This window comes from Salvelinus alpinus, chromosome 7 (genome assembly GCF_045679555.1).
Source record: "Salvelinus alpinus chromosome 7, SLU_Salpinus.1, whole genome shotgun sequence".
Classification (NCBI taxonomy): Eukaryota; Metazoa; Chordata; class Actinopteri; order Salmoniformes; family Salmonidae; genus Salvelinus; species Salvelinus alpinus.
In genome coordinates, this window is record NC_092092.1 from 40,578,852 (window position 1) to 40,597,846 (window position 18,995).

The window sequence follows — 18,995 nt, forward strand, 5'->3', positions numbered from 1 at the left end:
AAGCATTTGGTTCATATCCAAGAGCAATATGGGAGTGGATTGCATTTTCTGTCGTATGGTATCAGTAAGAAGAAGTCCACATGTTACAAACTAGCTATCTTAAATAAGGATTTTATTTAATAACCTCAAACGTGTATTTTACCATGACCCCCAATGAGGAAAACTCCAACTGTCCCTTGCTTCATTCTAAGGTGACGTGGTAAAACATAACTCTCGCTTCCATTTGGTCTGAATAATCACCCTAACATTCCAATCATGGCTGATTGCAGATATTTCCATCAGTAGCCTACTCACCTATGGACCCTTTCCAAGGTGTTAAGAACTCATATACAGTAAACACTATGATATTTCTGCTATTAGAGATAACTCACCCATTAAATGACGCTGGGTTTGAGAACTCATGATGCATGATGATAAGCTGTATGCTGCCAAGGCATTAACGATGATTCCGGCCATTTCATCCATTTCCATCGCATCTAACCGCTGCATGGACTTGGCTGAGAAAATGTATGCTTACTAGCCCAACATCAGACACATCCATCTAATCTTCCGTACAAATATGTACAGAGAAAAGCACAGTGTAAAGTGTCTTGAGATATGTTTTCGAAACATTTAATGCAAGAACATGTGAACTCTACATTGGACGGAGTCAACTACCGATTCAAATCAACTGTGGAAGGGAATGAAGGTTGTTGCTTTTGTGCAAATACATGTACTACTGTGCCAGTCAGATTAAAGATTTTTCCCTTCTTTACTAAACCCCCGTCAACATAGTGTGTGCCTGACTGATGTACAAAAGATAGGATCTGTGAGGATTGATATGGGTACCCACTGGGCACAGACGTCAATTCAACGTCTATTCCACATTGCTTGAACGTAATTTCATTGAAACCAGTGTGTGCCCAGTGGGTAGTTGCTAACATTTGATTTGGCGGTGGCTCTATTAGATGGCAGCATCCTCCATTTGATCACACTGAGCAACAGTACTTTTTCCCGGAACAAAGCAGCTACTCCACCAAAGGCTCACCTACCGACAGCCTGATCGAAACACACACACCAGGAGACAGAAATGAACCCTGCAGCAGGTGGTGGAGACTGTGTGTGTGTGTGTGTGTGTGTGTGTGTGTGTGTGTGTGTGTGTGTGTGTGTGTGTGTGTGTGTGTGTGTGTGTGTGTGTGTGTGTGTGTGTGTGTGTGTGTGTGTGTGTGTGTGTGTGTGCGCGCGCGCGCGCGCCTTGGCCAAATCAGAAATTATGCCACAAAATATTAAAATATATATATATATATATATATAAAAAATTGACAGCTGTGCCTTTGTCACGATCGTCGTAAGAACATTCGGACCAAAGCCCGCGTGAAATCGGTTCGACATTTTTTATTATAAATGAACAGCACAATAAAGAATAAACGAAATGTGACGTTCTGGAGTGCGGCAACTACACATAAACAAGATCCCACAAAAACCAGTGGGGAAATGGCTGCCTAAATATGATCCCCAATCAGAGACAACGCTAAACAGCTGCCTCTCATTGGGAAACATACCAGGCCAACATAGAAATAAAACAACCTAGATTACCCACCTTAGTCACACCCCGACCTAACCAAAATAGAGAATAAAAAGTCTCTCTATGGTCAGGGCGTGACAGCCTTATAGATTGTAAAATAGTTTCCATGTACCAATTCCATGTCACATGGTTAATGAACTGATACCTAAAACAACACAGGATTCAACATTTTTAGTTAAAATTATTATACAAAATTCTTGCAACCAATATAATGTAAAATATAATGTGTCTGTAAAATGTATATAGGTTCAGAACTTTTGGGAAACAGTCAAACAGTTAAAAATATATGGAAAATATAAATCAAATTGGATGGTCTTCAGAGATAGATGGGAGGTTGGTAGTCATCTCGAATGCATTTCAATTAACACGTGTGCCTTATTAAACGTTAATTTGTGGAATTTCTTTCCTTCTTATGCGTTTGAGCCAATCAGTTGTGTTGTGACAAGGTAGGGGAGGTATACAGAAGATAGCCCTTTTTGGTAAAAGACCAAGTCCATATTATGACAAGAACAGCTCAAATAAGCAAAGAGAAATGACAGTCCATCATTACTTTAAACCATGAAGGTCAGTCAGTTCCAAAAATGTCAAGAACTTTGAACGTTTCTTCAAGTGCAGTCGCAAAAACCATTAAGTGCTATGAGGAAACTGGCTCTAATGAGGACCGCCACAGGAAAGGAAGTCCCAGAGTTACCTCTGCTGCAGAGGATAACTTCATTAGAGATTCATCAGCCTCAGAAATTGCAGCCCAAATAAATGCTTCACAGAGTTCAAGTAACAGACGCATCTTAACGTCAACTGTTCAGAGGAGACTGTGGGAATCAGGCCTTCATGGTTGAATTGCTGCGAAGAAACCACTACTAAAGGACACCAATAATAAGAAGAGACTTGCTTGGGCCAGGAAACACGAGCAATGGACATAAGACCAGTGGAAACCTGTTCTTTGGTCTGATGAGTCCAAATTTGAGACTTCTGGTTCCAACGGCCATGTCTTTGTGAGACTCAGAGTAGGTGAAAGGATGATCTCCGATTTGTGGTTCATGGAGGAGGTGTGATGGTGTGGGGGTGCTTTGCTGGTGACACTGCCATTGATTTATTTAGAATTCAAGGCACACTTAACCACAGCATTCTGCAGTGATATGCCATCCCATCTGGTTTGTGCTTAGTGGGACTAGCATTTGTTTTTCAACAGGACAATGACTGGTGGAAAAGCATTCCAGGTGAAGCTGGTTGAGGGGATGCCAAGAGTGTGCAAAGCTGTCATCAAGGCAAAGGGTGGCTACTTTGAAGAATCTCAAATATACAATTTATTTTGATTTGTTTAACACTTTTTTGGTTACTACATGATTCCATATGTATTATGTCACAGATTTGATGTCTTCACTATTATTTTACAATGTAGAAATTAGTAAAAATAAAGAAAAACCCTTGAATGAGTAGGTGTGTCCAAACTTTTGACTGGTACTGTATATATTTGCAAAACATATATGGGGGATTGGAAATTATTCAGATAATTACATTGATGGAAGCTACAATCTATCTGCAAAAATGAAAGTTGATCTACCCACAATTCTTAAAAATAAAAATACAAATGTGGGCTTCGGAAAGCTTCTGTAATCACATTTTAGCACTTGTGTACAGTAACTCAGCCTCCTACATTTTGAGTTCCATCACAAAGAAATGAATGTCTCATGTCTTCAGTACATGGTCTATTACATGTGTATTAGTGCATACTGTTCATGTTTGGCATGGGGGAATATCAGTAAGCATATGGGATGAATAATAGAGAAAGAGAGCGGTATTGGCCGGTAGAGCAGTCATTCTGTAACACAATGTGACCTGCTCCCCTTTGTGTGTCTGTGTGTGGGCGGCGTGTGTGTGTGTAGGTGACTGAATGGGCCGCACTGGCCTTGAAGTATTTTCTGTTTCTTCCTCTGTCTTTTCATCAGAGTGGAGGACTAGAGTGCTGAAAGAGCTGATTAGTCATTCGCTTTGGAAAAAGTCAGTCAGTCTAATCAGTGGTCCTGGAGCAGCAAACTGTTGTTCAATCCCCCTTCTAAATGGGAATCCTTTCATTTCAAGTTATTAAGTATCATTTGAACCCAGCCACTGCACAATGTCATGCATATACACTACATTACCAAAAGTGCTCATTCCAAAATCATGGGCATTAATATGGAGTTGGTCCCTCCTTTGCTGTTATAAAAGCCTCCACTCTTCTGGGAAGGCTTTCCACTAGATGTTGGAACATTTCTGTGGGGACTTGCTTTCATCCAGCCACAAGAGCATTACTGAGGTTGGGCACTGAGGTTGGGCGATTAGGCCTGGCTCGCAGTGAGAGTTCCAATTCATCCAAAAGGTGTTCGATGGGGTTGACTGTGCAGGACAGTCAAGTTCTTCCAAACCGATCTCAACAAACCATTTCTGTATGGACCTCACTTTGGGCACTGGGGCATTGTCATGCTGAAACAGGAATGGGCCTTCCCCAAACTGTTGCCACAAAGTTGGAAGCACGGAATAGTATAGAATGTCATTGTATGCTGTAGGGTTAAGGTTTCCCTTCACTGGGGGCCTAGCCCAAACCATGAAAAACAGCCCCAGACCATTATTCCTCTTCCACAAAACTTTACAGATGGCACTATGCATTGGGGCAGATAGCGTTCCCTCTGACATCCGCCAAACCCAGATTTGTCCGTCGGACTACCAGATGGTGAAGCGTGATTCATCACTCCAGAGAACACCCTCCACTTTCCCTGCCGGAAAGCTGGGTCCGCGGTTTGTGGGGCCATTTAAAGTCCTGAGGAGACTGAACGAGGTATACTACAGGTTACAGCTTCCCCCAGATTATCGCATTAATCCCTTGTTCCATGTGTCTCTCCTCAGGCCGGTGGTGGCTGGTCCACTCCAAGAAGCTGAGGTGCGGGAGGTTCATCCGCCCCCTCTGGACATTGAGGGGGCCCCGGCGTATGCTGTTCGAGCCATCCTGGACTCGAGGCGCCGGGCGATGGGCCTTCAGTACCTCGTGGATTGGGAGGGCTACGGTCCGGAGGAAAGATGCTGGGTGCCGTTGGAGGACGTCCTGGACCCTTCGTTGCTACGGGATTTCCACCGTCTCCATCCGGATCGCCCTGCGCCTCGTATTCCGGGTCGTCCCCGAGGTCGGTGTCGGCGCGCTGCTGGAGCCGCGCGTCAAGGGGGGGGTACTGTCACGACTTCCGCCGAAGTCGGTCCCTCTTTTCATTTTCCATTTGTTCTGTCTTTGTCTTATATCACTTAATCAATGACTTAACCCCCTGTTCTACATGTTGTATTTGTGAGTGATTGTTTGTTGTATTGTGGTCCGTATTGTGTGGCCGTGTATATTACGTGTTACGTTTTAATTTTTGAGTCAAGTATTCTATTACTCATATCTGCTGTCCTGCGCCTGACTCATCTCAACAGCTACACACAGACGCCTTTACAATAATCGGAATGCAAGGTGATTAAAAGAAGAATAAAACATTCACAAAGCAAGATACCGTACTTTACATGAATACAGGGCCTTTGATGTCAAATGTTCAAGAGCCTTTTACATTTTTTATCTAAAAGGCATTGTTTCAAACCAGTGTAGGCTCCTCAGAGGAGGAAGGGGAGGAATATCCTCCTTCGTGAATTTCATTTTTTTTTTAAATAGTGAAACATATAAAAAGTTATCCTTTTTAGATAAAACTATACTAAATATATTCACGTCACCAAATAATTGATTAAAACACTGTTTATGCAACCAGGTGAATCCAGGTGAAAACTGTGATCTCTTATTAATGTCACTTGTTAAATCCATTTCAATCTTTGTAAATGAAGAGGGAGAGACAGGTAAAATAATCATTTTTAAACATTGAAACAATTGACACATGGATTGTGTATGTGTGCCATTCAGAGGGAGAATTGGCAAGACAAAAGATGAAAGTGCCTTTGAACGGGGTATGGACGGGGTATGGTAGTAGGTGCCAGGCGCACCGGTTTGAGTGTGTCAGAACTGCAACGCTGCTGTTTTTTTAATGCTCAACAGTTTCCCGTGTGTATCGAGAATGGTCCACCACCACCGAAAGGACATCCAGACAACTTGACCCAACTGTGGGAAGCATTGGAGTCAACATGGGCCAGCATCCCTGTGGAATGCTTTCGTCCCCTTGTAGAGTCTATGCTGTTCTGAGGGCAAAAGGGGGTGAAACTCAATATTATGAAAAGGGAAAGGGGGGAAACCTAGTCAGTTGTACAGCTGAATGCCTTCAACTGAAATGTGTCTTCTGCAATTAACCCAACCACTCTGAATCTATTAGATGGTGTTCCTAAGGATTTGTACACTATGTGTATATTGAGACAAATTACAGACAGTAGCCTATCACAAAATAGAGTGGTGGAAAAAGTATCTAATTGTCATACTTGAGTAAAAGTAAAGATACCTTCATAGAAAACGACTCAAGTGAAAGTGAAAGTCACCCAGTAAAATACTACTTGAGTAAAAGTCTAAAAGTATTTGCTTTAAATATACTTAAGTATCAAAAGTAAATGTAATTGCTAAAATATACTTAAGCATCAAAAGTTAAAGTATAAATCATTTCATATTCCTTATATTAAGCAAACCAGACGGCACCATTTTCTTGTTTTTTAAAGTTATGGATAGCCAGGGGCACACTCCAACACTCAGATATCTTTACAAATGAAGCATTTGTGTTTAGTGAGTCCGCCAGATCAGAGGCAGTAGGGATGACCAGGGATGTTCTCTTGATAAGTGCGTGAATTAGATTTTGTTTTTGTCCTGCTAAGCATTAAAAATGTAACCAGTACTTTAGTCAGGGAACATGTATGGAGTAAAAAGTACATAACTTCACAACATTTCGGAATGTCGTGAAGTTAAGTAAAAGTTGTCAAAAATATAAATAGTAAAGTACAGATACCCCCCAAAAATACTTAAGTAGTACTTTAAAGTATTTTTACTTAAATACTTCACACCACTGGCAAAATAGAACTCAATTGATTGAACATTAAACATATTTCAGTATGATTAAAATAGACTTATTATACTGTTTATATTTTAATGCAGTTATCTCCATTTTAATTTATTTGTATAAGTTGCTTGTTTGTATCAATTGTTCTAACGCTGAACATAGCTGTAACGATCGTCTAAGGGAGGAGACCAAAACGCAGCGTGGTAAGTGTTCATGCCTTTATTAGGAAAGTGAACACTATGACAAAAATAACAAAGAGATAAACGAAAATCGAACAACACGAAACAGTTCTGTCTGGTACAGACACAAAGACAGAAAATAACTACCCACAAAACACAGGTGGGAAAAGGCTACCTAAGTATGGTTCTCAATCAGAGACAACGATAGATAGCTGCCTCTGATTGAGAACCACACCCGGCCAAACACAAAGAAATAGAAAACATAGAACACAAAACATAGAATGCCCACCCCAACTCACGCCCTGACCAAACCAAAATAGAGACATAAAAAGGATCTCTAAGGTCAGGGCGTGACAATAGCCTTAAGATGCTTCTGGAAAACTGGGCCCTGTAATGAGAGTTTAGGTTTTATAGTCCTGGAGACATGCAGTAGGTAAAGACTATAATTGGATCATGTGAGACATGTAAAGAACGTAATGTCCGCTTCTCGTCATCAAATCACAGTCTTATGATACATTGTGTTGACTGTGACAAGTGCTCTGTAAATGCTTACACCAAATGACTAGGCTAGAGCTTGTAAACTCTAATCCAACTGAGAATATAGAATAATTGCAAAAGGATTTTCTAATGATCAATTAGCCTTTTAAAGTGATACACTTGGATTAGCTAACACAACATGCCATTGGAACACAGGTGTGATGGTTGCTGATAATGGACCTCTGTACTGTGGATATTCCATAAAAAAATCTGCCGTTTCCAGCTACAATAGTCATTTACAACATTAACAATGTCTACACTGTATGTCTGATCAATTTGATATTATTTTAATGGACAGAAAATTTGCTTTTATTTCAAAAACAAGGACATTTCTAAGTGATCCCAAACTTTTGAACAGTAATGTATATGCGTATATACACTCACAGTCAGTTTAAGTCCCTATAATCCAATTACAAATGTCCACTTTTAGATTATTTGTATTTATATTTATACACACACAATAATTGTTTTACTATCCTTGTGGGGACCAAACAATTGATTCCCATTCAAAATCCTATTTTCCCTAACCCCTTACCCTAACCCTTAACCTAACCCTAACCTTAACCTTAACCCCAAACCCTAAACCTAACCCCTAACCCTAATTGTAACCTAACCCCTAAGCCTAAAATCAAATGTTTTCTTTGTGGGAACCGGCAAAATGTCCCTACTTGGCTGAAATGTCCTTGTTTTACTATCCTTGTGAGGACTTCTCGTAAAACACACACAAACACACACAAAGCCCCTTGACTTAGATGCATCAGAAAAAAACAGATGTCTCAGTTCACACAATTATCTTCCTCATCTGTTATCTCCAGGTTATCTCGTATTGTCCAATGCTTTTAGTTGTTACTTTACTGCCATTTAATAACGCTCACTTTCAGATAACGTGTGCTGAACCTTGATTAGATGTGTTAGTGCTTATTTGTGGTGAACCAAATTAACCCCTCGGGTTCCTGTCGTGTTGATCGTATCACGGGAGCACCGGTCCCTCGGATCAACGATAGGCTAGTCACAACGATTTACATATGCCAGTGGATTTCAGGCATTTTGTTCGTATGAGCCTTTACAGACATCAGTAAAAACATTTTAAATCAACACAACTACATTAGACTGATTGTGCAAATTTTATTTTGTAAATATTCAAGCGAAAGCTCTCTTAAACAAGCGTAGGGAGTAGGAGGGAGGTTAGCATGTTTTTTTAATGTTGATGCGTAATATGAGCCATTTAACTGTCATTGTTATTCATCATTCAGAAAGGCTTTTTAGTAATTACGAGTGTCCTCCTCAGGTGAAAGCCATACAGTCAGTCTCAACAATAGAAATAAAGAATTACCCTCAGTCAATCCACACTCACTTCAACTCAGGACTTCCATCAACATAACTCACCATGAATAGGTTGGAAATAGGTTTCAAATACTGGTTTCATTGTTTCTATGCAGATGATGTTCTATTCCCAGAACTGAACGAGCTGAAATACCCCGAACTGAAGAAACGTACCTTGCAAGGCATGCTTAGCAAAGTGGATCCTGTCATTTGTACAATAACTCAAGGTTACTTTTTTCGAGCATGCCTCTATTCCTTGCTCTTTTGCGAGCAGGGATAAGCGGTGAGATATGAGTGAGATACTATTGTCAGTGAACCGGGGTTACGCAAGTATTCTTGAGTTCTCCTTCAAATACTTGTTTCGATTTCTCACGGTGGGATATGGCCAACTCCCGCATCGCAGACATGCTCTCTGAAGCCAGGGTCGTCTCAACAACATCACCCCTCAGAGGCTCCCACACTATCAAGCTACCAAGATGAGGGATTATCCCTATTCCAGTAAAAGTGCAGTGACATCTAGTCAATAAATCTCATGTAATAGATCTCTTGTAATAGATGCTATTGAACAGTGCCCAAGAGGTAGCCAAACTTTTGGTGAAATGAGCTTCACAAGCCCTCTGGGGGTTGCAAACCCTTGCTATTACAAGTCAATATAATAGCCTCCAGTGTCCAGTAGGATAGTCGTTAACGAGACACAGGCCTCCCCTTGCAGGGGGAGTTGGTAGCTCTTGCGTAAAGCTCTCGTTCTATCTCAGTAGATATGCAAAACTCACACTGGACATAAACGGTGGAAGACGCTTTTCTTCCATAGAAGTGAAGGGTGGCGGGTGGAAGGCTGCAAGCTCCAAGGCGAGACAGTCGGAATGGTCACCGACCTTAGGCAAAAGGCAGGGTTAGGTAACAACCTTGAACAACCCCTGGGCAAACTGACAGGGCATGCAGCTCTGTCACTGGCTTGATGATGTAGGTGGTCAGCCATTGATGGCTCCACCCTGGGAGGGTTGTCAAACCTGGATTCCTCCATATTGTGCATGACCAGGCTAAGGGAACCCTTAGTAGTGAACTTGCTGGAAAGGGGCTTATCCCACAAGCCCTTAACTGGCTGGCTGGTACTGTGGGGAGCAGTTGTTTAGTAGGGGCCGTATGTGAAGGGAGTCTCTTCCCGTCGTACAGGTCCCTAATGGGGTCCTGGCCAATCAAGGGAGCCGGCCACTCGATGTTGAGTCTGGCCGCTGCTCGCTTGCAAACGTCTAAAAACCCAAACTCTAAGGGGGCAGCGCAGCTCCCCTGTCCCGGCGGTAGGGAGACCTAAGGACTGTTAGTGTCTTAACGACCGTTCCACAGGTGCATGTTCATTAATTGTTTATGGTTCATTAAACAAGCATGGGAAACAGTGTTTAAACCCTTTACAATGAAGATCTGTGAAGTTATTGGATTTTTACGAATAATCTTTGAAAGACAGGGTCCTGAAAAAGGGATGTTTCTTTTTTTGCTGAGTTTATAAAGATATATACAGTGCATTCGGCAAGTATTCAGACCCCTTGACTTTTCCACATTTTATTCTAAAATGCATTAAATAGTTCCCCCCCCCCCCTCATCAATCTACACGCAATACCCCATAAATAAAAAACAGCTTTTTAGAAATTTTTGAACATTTATTGACATTTTAACAATAAAATATCACATTTACTTAAGTATTCAGACCCTTAACTCAGTACTTTGTTGAAGCACCTTTGGCAGCGATTACAGCCCCAAGTCTTTCTGGGTATGACGCTACAAGGTTGGCACACCTGTATTTGGGGAATTTCTCCCATTCTTCTCTGCAGATCCTCTCAAGCTCTGTCAGGTTGGATGGGAAGCATCGCTGCACAGCTATTTTCAGGTCTTTCCAGAGAGTTTCAATCGAGTTAAAGTCCGGGCTCTGGCTGGACCACTCAAGGACATTCAGAGACTTGTCCTGAAGCCACTCCTGCATTGTCTTGGCTGTGTGCGTAGTGTCATTGTCCTGTTGGAAGGTGAACCTTCACCACAGTCTGAGGTCCTGAGCTTTCTGGAAAAGGTTTTCATCAAGGAACTCTCTGTACTTTGCTCCGTTCATCTTTCCCTCGATCCTGACTAGTCTACCAGTCCCTGCCGCTGGAAAACATCCCCACAGCATGATGCTGCCACCACCATGCTTCACCGTAGGGATGGTGCCAGGTTTACTCCAGACTTGACACTTGGCATTCAGGCCAAAGAGTTCAATCTTGGTTTCATCAGACCAGAGAATCTTGTTTCTTATAGTCTGAGTCCTTTGGGTGCCTTTGGCAAACTCCAAGCGGGCTGTCACGTGTCTTTTACTGAGGAGTGGCTTCAGTCTGACCACTCTATCATGAAGGCCTGGTGGAGTGCTGCAGAGATGGTTGTCCTTCTGGAAGGTTCTCCCATCTCCACAGAGGAACTCTGAAGCTCTATCAGAGTGACCATCAGGTTCTTGGTCACCTCCCTGACCATGGCCCTTCTCCTCCGATTGCTCTGTTTGACCGGGCTGCCAGCTCTAGGAAGAGTCTTGGTGGTTCCAAAATACTTCCATTTAAGAATTATGGAGGCCACTGTGTTCTTGGGGACCTTCAATGCTGCAGACATTGTTTGATACCCTTCCCCAAATCTGTGCCTCTACACAGTCCTGTCTCGGAGCTCTTTGGGCAATCCCTTTCGACTTCATTGCTTGGCTTTTGCTCTGACATGCACTGTCAACTCTGGGACCTTATATAGACAGGTGTGTGCCTTTCCAAATCCGGTCCAATCAATTGAATTTAACACAGGTGGACTCCAATCAAGTTGTAGAAACATCTCAAGGATGATCAATGGAAACAGGATGCACCTGAACTAAATTTCATGTCTCATAGCAAAGGGTCTGAATACTTACGTAAATAAGGTACCTGTTTTGTTTTTTTTAACTGTTTTTGCTTCGTCATTATGGGGTATTGTGTGTAGATTGATGAGGAATTGTTTTTATTTTATCAATTTTAGAATAAGGCTGTACCCTAACAAAATGTGGAAAAGTCAAGAGGGGCCAGAATACGAATGCGCTGTATATCTAAAATAAATAGGGACACGGCTGGCGGCCCATGATACTTTTTTTGTAATTGCTTTGCGCTATTTCTCTGTTGTCATGATCGTCTATATTAAGCATTTGGCTGACCAGTGGGAAAGGGCCCGGTTTTCTGATTGGCTGAGCTGAGGTGGCGCAAATTCACATTCAAAGTAAAACGCAAGTCTTCAAAGAGAGTGCGATCCGCTCTGACTCTGTCAGTCACTCAGTCAAAACAGAAAAATGCAGAACAAAACGTTCTTGACGGCTCAAAACGCTCAAAACGCGACCGAAGCGGCTAAATGTGTGAAATTAACCGATTTATTTGCTAAAAGTTCTGGTTCTGCAAGTCCCGAGTTCTGTGTCTATCAGAAATGGCTGCTGATCTGCTGTGGTGCAGTCGAGGTAGTAAGAAAACAGAGAAAGACACTCACACATCCTGACACAGATCATGTGGTCTACTACTGCCTGTTAGGTCTAACATTTGGGCTGTATATTGTATACCTACTATAGTAGGTTCATTAAGGAAGGGGGATTTTGGGGATCATTTAGTCACTAGGCTACTTGCAATATAGCCTAACAAGTCGTTAGATTGGCTTTTATAACACATATGTACCGTGCTTCTACATCTGCATTGCTTGCTGTTTTGTTTTTTTGGGCTGGGTTTCCGTATAAGCACTTTGTGACATGTGCTTTTTATTAAACACAAGTGATAATGTATTACAATAAAGGTCAATTCGGGGACTGTCTGCGTATTGTAATTGTTTTATCAATGTTTATTCGCTTCTGAATCTGTCTCTTCAGCCCAGTGAGTGAGTTTATGAGCTATAGTAACAAGTGACTTTGGTGTCTGATTATGTTACATAGGCGGGACTTTCCAGCCTTCAGTAAAGTGGCTATCTCCCGTTTATTTCATTTGCTGTAAGCCCTGTCACTTCTTGGCAGAAAGATACGCAAACGAGTGCAGCACTGTCAAACGAAGCACAGCACTAGAGATCTATCCGCATCCACAAAACTAGTCCCGACATTGTTCTTTGACAAACACATGTTGTATATTGAATTCAATAGATGAAAACAGAGAGAGAGAGGAAGAGAGAGAGAGACTGACAGCCAAAACATTAAGTAACTGGCAGTCTCTCTCTCGCTCTGTGTTCTTCTATTGAATTATATGTAGCCTAATATTTAAACACTTACAATGCCTTCAGATGGTATTAATACCCCTTGACTTTTTCCAGATTTTGTTGTCAAAGTGGAAGATTTAAACATTTTTTTAATGAAAAATAAACACTAAAATATCTTGATTAGATAAATATTCAACCCCCTCAGTCAATACATGTTAGAATCACTTGGAAAGCAGATTGAACCAAGTTTTTCTCTACGATTTTTCCTGTGCTTAGTTTGAGTTTATTTATTCTTGCTCACAGATAAAACAGAAGAATTGCAGAATTTACATTATTAAGAATTGCAAAACACTCATTTAAAATACATAACACATCAAACATGGCATAAATATAATACAGAACATTTTTGTTAAAAAGATAATTTTAGGGGAAAACATTTAAGAGCTAGAGTTATTGTACAGTCTGACAGCAGTGGGTAGATTGGCGTTTCTCAGCCGGTTTGTACTGACAGTTATACAAGACCGTTCGTGGCTGGTGGTGCAGTTGCCTCTTTTCGGAGGGAGCACGTCATTCAGTGGGTGGTCAAGAGTGTGCATGTTCTTCACCAAGTGCTCTGCAGCCTGCTCTCGCCGGCTCTGCAGCGACGGGAACTGTGGTTGGACTGCTCCACCTCTGGAGATGAGGCCCTCCTCTGCACCCTGTCCAGTTGAGCCTGCTGCTTTTTGCTGCATCCAACTAACAGCACTCCACCGTATTCCAGACAAGGCCTGACCACTGTAGTATAGACTGTCACCAAATCTTCAGTGGGTAGGCCATTTCTCTCTAGAAGAGTCCAAATGTGCAGGAGTTTTGAAGCCTTCGTCACTGACTGCTCCACATGTGTCACCACTGAGATGAAAACCAAGATACTTTGTTGTTGTTACCACTGGTACTTCCTGTCCACCTAGGATGAGCGGTGAAGGTTTCCGAGGGTCTCTTGAAAAACATCTGAATTTCCACAGACTTTTTCCCATTCAGGAGCATGTTGTTGGATGTGGCCCACTCTTCCAGCTGCTTTGCCTCCAAGCCCATGGAAGTATCCTCTTGGATGCTGGTTAGTTGTATGGTTCGGGACAGCCCTACATAATCTGCATATCCAGTGTCCAGAAGGCAACTTTTTGGGTGGACGTGTGAAGGAGTAACAGATATGATTGAGACCACGTCCCCTTGTGGCACACCAAAGGCTTAATGTGAGACAAATCCGAATGCTTATAAGATAACCCGCTATGCCCTCAGATGAACCATCAAACAAGCAAAACGTCAATACAGGATTAATATTGAATCCTAGTACATTGGCTGTGACGCTCGTCGGCTGTGGCAGGGCTTGAAAACTATTACAGACTTCAAAGGGAAACCCAGACGCGAGCTGCCCAGTGACGTGAGCCTAGCAGACGAGCTAAATGCCTTTTATGCTCGCTTCGAGGCAAGCAACACTGAAGCTTGCATGAGAGCAGATCTACAGATGATGCAATCTCTATTTCACTCCACACTGCCCTTTCCCACCTGGACAAAAGGAACACCTATGTGAGAATGCTATTCATTGACTACAGCTCAGCGTTCAACACTATAGTACCCTCAAAGCTCATCACTAAGCTAAGGATCCTGGGACTAAACACCTCCCTCTGCAACTGGATCCTGGACTCCTTGACGGGCCAACCCTAGGTGGTGAGGGTAGGTAGCAACACATCTGCCACGCTGATCCTCAACACTGGAGCCCCCCAGGGGTGCGTGCTCAGTCCCCTCCTGTACTCCCTGATCACCCCGACTGCATGGCCAGGCACAACTCCAACACCATCATTAAGTTTCCAGACGACACAACAGTGGTAGACCTGATCACCGACAACAACGAGACAGCCTATAGGGAGGAGGTCAGAGACCTGGCCGGGTGGTGCCAGAATAACAACCTATCCCTCAATGTAACCAAGACTAAGGAGATGATTGTGGACTACAGGAAAAGGAGGGCCGAGCACGCCCCCATTCTCAGGCTGTAGTGGAGCAGGTTGAGAGCTTCAAGTTCCTTGGTGTTCACATCACCAACAAACTAGAATGGTCCAAACACACCCAAGACAGTCATGAAAAGGGCTCGACAAAGCCTATTCCCCCTCAGGAAACTAAAAAGATTTGGCATGTGTCCTCAGATCCTCAAAAGGTTCTACAGCAGTAACATCGAGAGCATCCTGACTGGTTGCATCACTGTTTGGTACGGCAATTGCTCGGCCTCCGACCGCGAGGCACTACAGAGGGTAGTGAGTACGGCCCAGTACATCACTGGGGCTAAGCTGCCTGCCATCCAGGACCTCTACACCAGAGGAAGGCCCTAAAAATTGTCAAAGACCCCAGCCACCCCAGTCATAGACTGTTCTCTCTACTACCGCATGGCAAGCGGTACCGGAGTCCCAAGTCTAGGACAAAAAGGCTTCTCAACAATTTTTTACCCCAAGCCATAAGACTCCTGAACAGGTAGTCAAATGGCTACCTGGACTATTTGCATTGTGTGCCCCCCCCCCAACCCCTCTTTTACGCTGCTGCTACTCTCTGTTTATCATATATGCATAGTCACTTTATCTATACATTCATGTACATACTACCTCAATTGGCCCAACCAACCAGTGTCCCCGCACATTGGCTAACCGGGCTATCTGCATGGTGTCCCGCCACCCACCACCCGCCAACCAATCTTTTACGCTACTGCTACTCTGTTTATCATTTATGCATAGTCACTTTAACCATTTCTACATGTACATACTACCTCAGTCAGCCCGACTAACTGGTGCCTCTATATAGCCTCGCTACTGTTATAGCCTCGCTACTGCTATTTTCACTACCTTTTTACTGTTGTTTTTATTTCTTTACTTACCTATTGTTCACCTAATACCTTTTTTGCACTGTTGGTTAGAGCCTGTAAGTAAGCATTTCACTGTAAGGTCTACACCTGTTATATTCGGCGCACGTGACAAATAAACGTTGATTTGATTTGATTTGATTTATTGGTAACCATACATGATGTCAAAATAAAAATGTATATTTTGATATGTAGAATAAATAAGCTATTTGAATTTAATTTAATTTCATTGAATTGTACTTCCTTTAATTTAAATACATTTCAAATTCTGGTTCCTGTGAGTTGTGGCCAAATCAAATCAAAGTTTTAATCAGATGAGATCTAAATCAGTATCCTTTAAGGTATAACCTGTTGTTCAGCTGTTCGTGAGATTGGTCTGGACAACTTCACTTTAATTCCTATTAATTCAAATAATTGTTTTATTCTTATCCTGTTCACTGATGGAAATGTTAAATAAGTATGCATGTAAAGTGAATATGCATGGAAGGTGCGCAAACATGTCTAAATGTAAACACAGCTGGAGACACCACGTTGTTTTTGGAGACAGGTGTTTGACACGACGACAGGACATCACTACGGTAGCTAGAATAATAGTTTAGAAGAGGTTGCTAAACTAACTAAACAACCTCAGCTAGCTAGCTAACCTTCTTAACTAACTGTAGGGTGAAACAATTCACTAATTTACCATTAGTTAGCTGTCTCAATAACGGACAAATCAAGTTTTGTTTATACTGTTGCAATTTGTGATGTCTCCACTGTCCAAGCGCAATGTTAGCTATCATTATTCGATAGTCGGTTATTGTTGAAGCTTCATTGCTATTTCCACCAGATCTCAACAAAACCTAAGATGTGCATACATTTGTTTAATTCTGGTGTGTATATTATGTGTAGAAAACACAATCATCATGGTCAATCACAAGATAACAGAGTGCAAGGGAACGACCATGAGAAGCCGAGACACTCTGAATGCATAATACTCCAGAAACACTCCAAAAGTATGTGGACACCTGCTTGTCGAACATCTCATTCCAAAATCATGGGCATTCATATGGAGTTGGTCCCCCCTTTGCTGTTATAACAGCTTCCACTCAACTGGGAAGGCTTTCCACTAGATGTTGGAACATTGCTGCGGGGACTTGCTTCCATTCAGCCATAAGAGAATTAGTGTGGTCGGGCACTGATGTTGGGCGATTAGGCCTGGCTCGTAGTCGGCGTTCAAATTCATCCCAAAGGTATTCGATGGGGTTGAGGTCAGAGCTCTGTGCAGGACACTCAAGATCTTCCACATCGCTGCTGCGCCTTCTTCACAATGCTGTCTGTGTGGGTGGGCCAATTCAGTTTGTCCGTGATGTGTACGCCGAGGAACTTAAAACGTACTACCCTCTCCACTACTGTCCCGTCGATGTGGATAGGGGGGTTCTCCCTCTGCTGTTTCCTGAAGTCCACAATCATCTCCTTTGTTTTGTTGACGTTGAGTGTGAGGTTATTTTCCTGACACCACACTCCGAGGGCCCTCACCTCCTCCCTGTAGGCCGTCTCGTCGTTGTTGGTAATCAAGCCTACCACTGTAGTGTCGTCCGCAAACTTGATGATTGAGTTGGAGGCGTGCATGGCCACGCAGTCGTGGGTGAACAGGGAGTACAGGAGAGGGCTCAGAACGCACCCTTGTGGGGCCCCAGTGTTGAGGATCAGCGGGGTGGAGATGTTGTTACCTACCCTCACCACCTGGGGGCGGCCCGTCAGGAAGTCCTGTACCCATTTGCACAGGGCGCTTTCGAGACCCAGGGTCTCGAGCTTGATGACGAGTTTGGAGGGTACTATGGTGTTAAATGCTGAGCTGTAGTCGATGAACAGCATTCTCACATAGGTATTCCTCTTATCCAGATGGGTTAGGGCAGTGTGCAGTGTGGTTGCGATTGTGTCGTCTGTGGATCTATTGGGGCGGTAAGCAAATTGGAGTGGGTCTAGGGTGTCAGGTAGGGTGGAGGTGATATGGTCCTTGACTAGTCTCTCAAAGCACTTCATGATGACGGAAGTGAGTGCTACGGGACGGTAGTCGTTTAGATCAGTTACCTTAGATTTCTTGGAAACAGGAACAATGGTGGCCCTCTTGAAGCATGTGGGAACAGCAGACTGGGATAAGGATTGATTGAATATGTCCGTAAACACACCAGCCAGCTGGTCTGCGCGTGCTCTGAGGACGCGGCTGGGGATGCCGTCTGGGCCTGCAGCCTTGCGAGGGTTAACACGTTTAAATGTTTTACTCATATCCTGCAGTGAAGGAGAGTCCGCAGGTTTTGGTAGCAGGCCGTGTCAGTGGCACTGTATTGTCCTCAAAGCGAGCAAAGAAGTTATTTAGTCTGTCTGGGAGCAAGACATCCTGGTCCGCGACGGGCTGGTTTTCTTTTTGTAATCCGTGATTGACTGTAGACCCTGCCACATACCTTTTGTGTCTGAGCCGTTGAATTGCAACTCTACTTTGTCTCTATACTGACGCTTAGCTTGTTTGATTGCCTTGCGGAGGGAATAGCTACACTGTTTGTATTCGGTCATGTTTCCGGTCACCTTGCCCTGGTTAAAAGCAGTGGTTCGCGCTTTCAGTTTCGCGCGAATGCTGCTATCAATCCACGGTTTCTGGTTTGGTAATGTTTTTTATAGTTGCTGTGGGTACGACATCGCCGATGCACTTTCTAATGAACTCGCTCACCGAATCAGCGTATTCGTCAATGTTGTTGTTGGACGCAATGCGGAACATATCCCAATCCACGTGATCGAAGCAGTCTTGAAATGTGGAATCAGATTGGTCGGACTAGCGTTGAACAGACCTGAGCGCGGGAGCTTCTTGTTTTAGTTTCTGTCTGTAGGCTGAAAGCAACAAAATGGAGTCGTGGTCAGCTTTTCCGAAAGGAGGGCGGGGGAGGGCCTTATATGCATCGCGGAAGTTAGAATAACAATGATCCAGGGTTTACCAGCCCTGGTTGCGCAATCGATATGCTGATAGAATTTAGGGAGTCTTGTTTTCAGATTAGCCTTGTTGAAATCCCCAGCTACAATGAATGCAGCCTCAGGATATGTGGTTTCTAGTTTACATAGAGTCAAATAAAGTTCGTTCAGGGCCATCGATGTGTCTGCTTGGGGGCGAATATATACGGCTGTGATAATAATCGAAGAGAATTCCCTTGGTAGATAATGCGGTCGACATTTGATTGTGAGGAATTCTCAGTCAGGTGAGCAGAAGGACTTGAGTTCCTGTATGCTGTTATGATCACACCACGTCTCGTTAATCATAAGGCATACCCCCCCGCCCCTCTTCTTACCAGAAAGATGCTTGT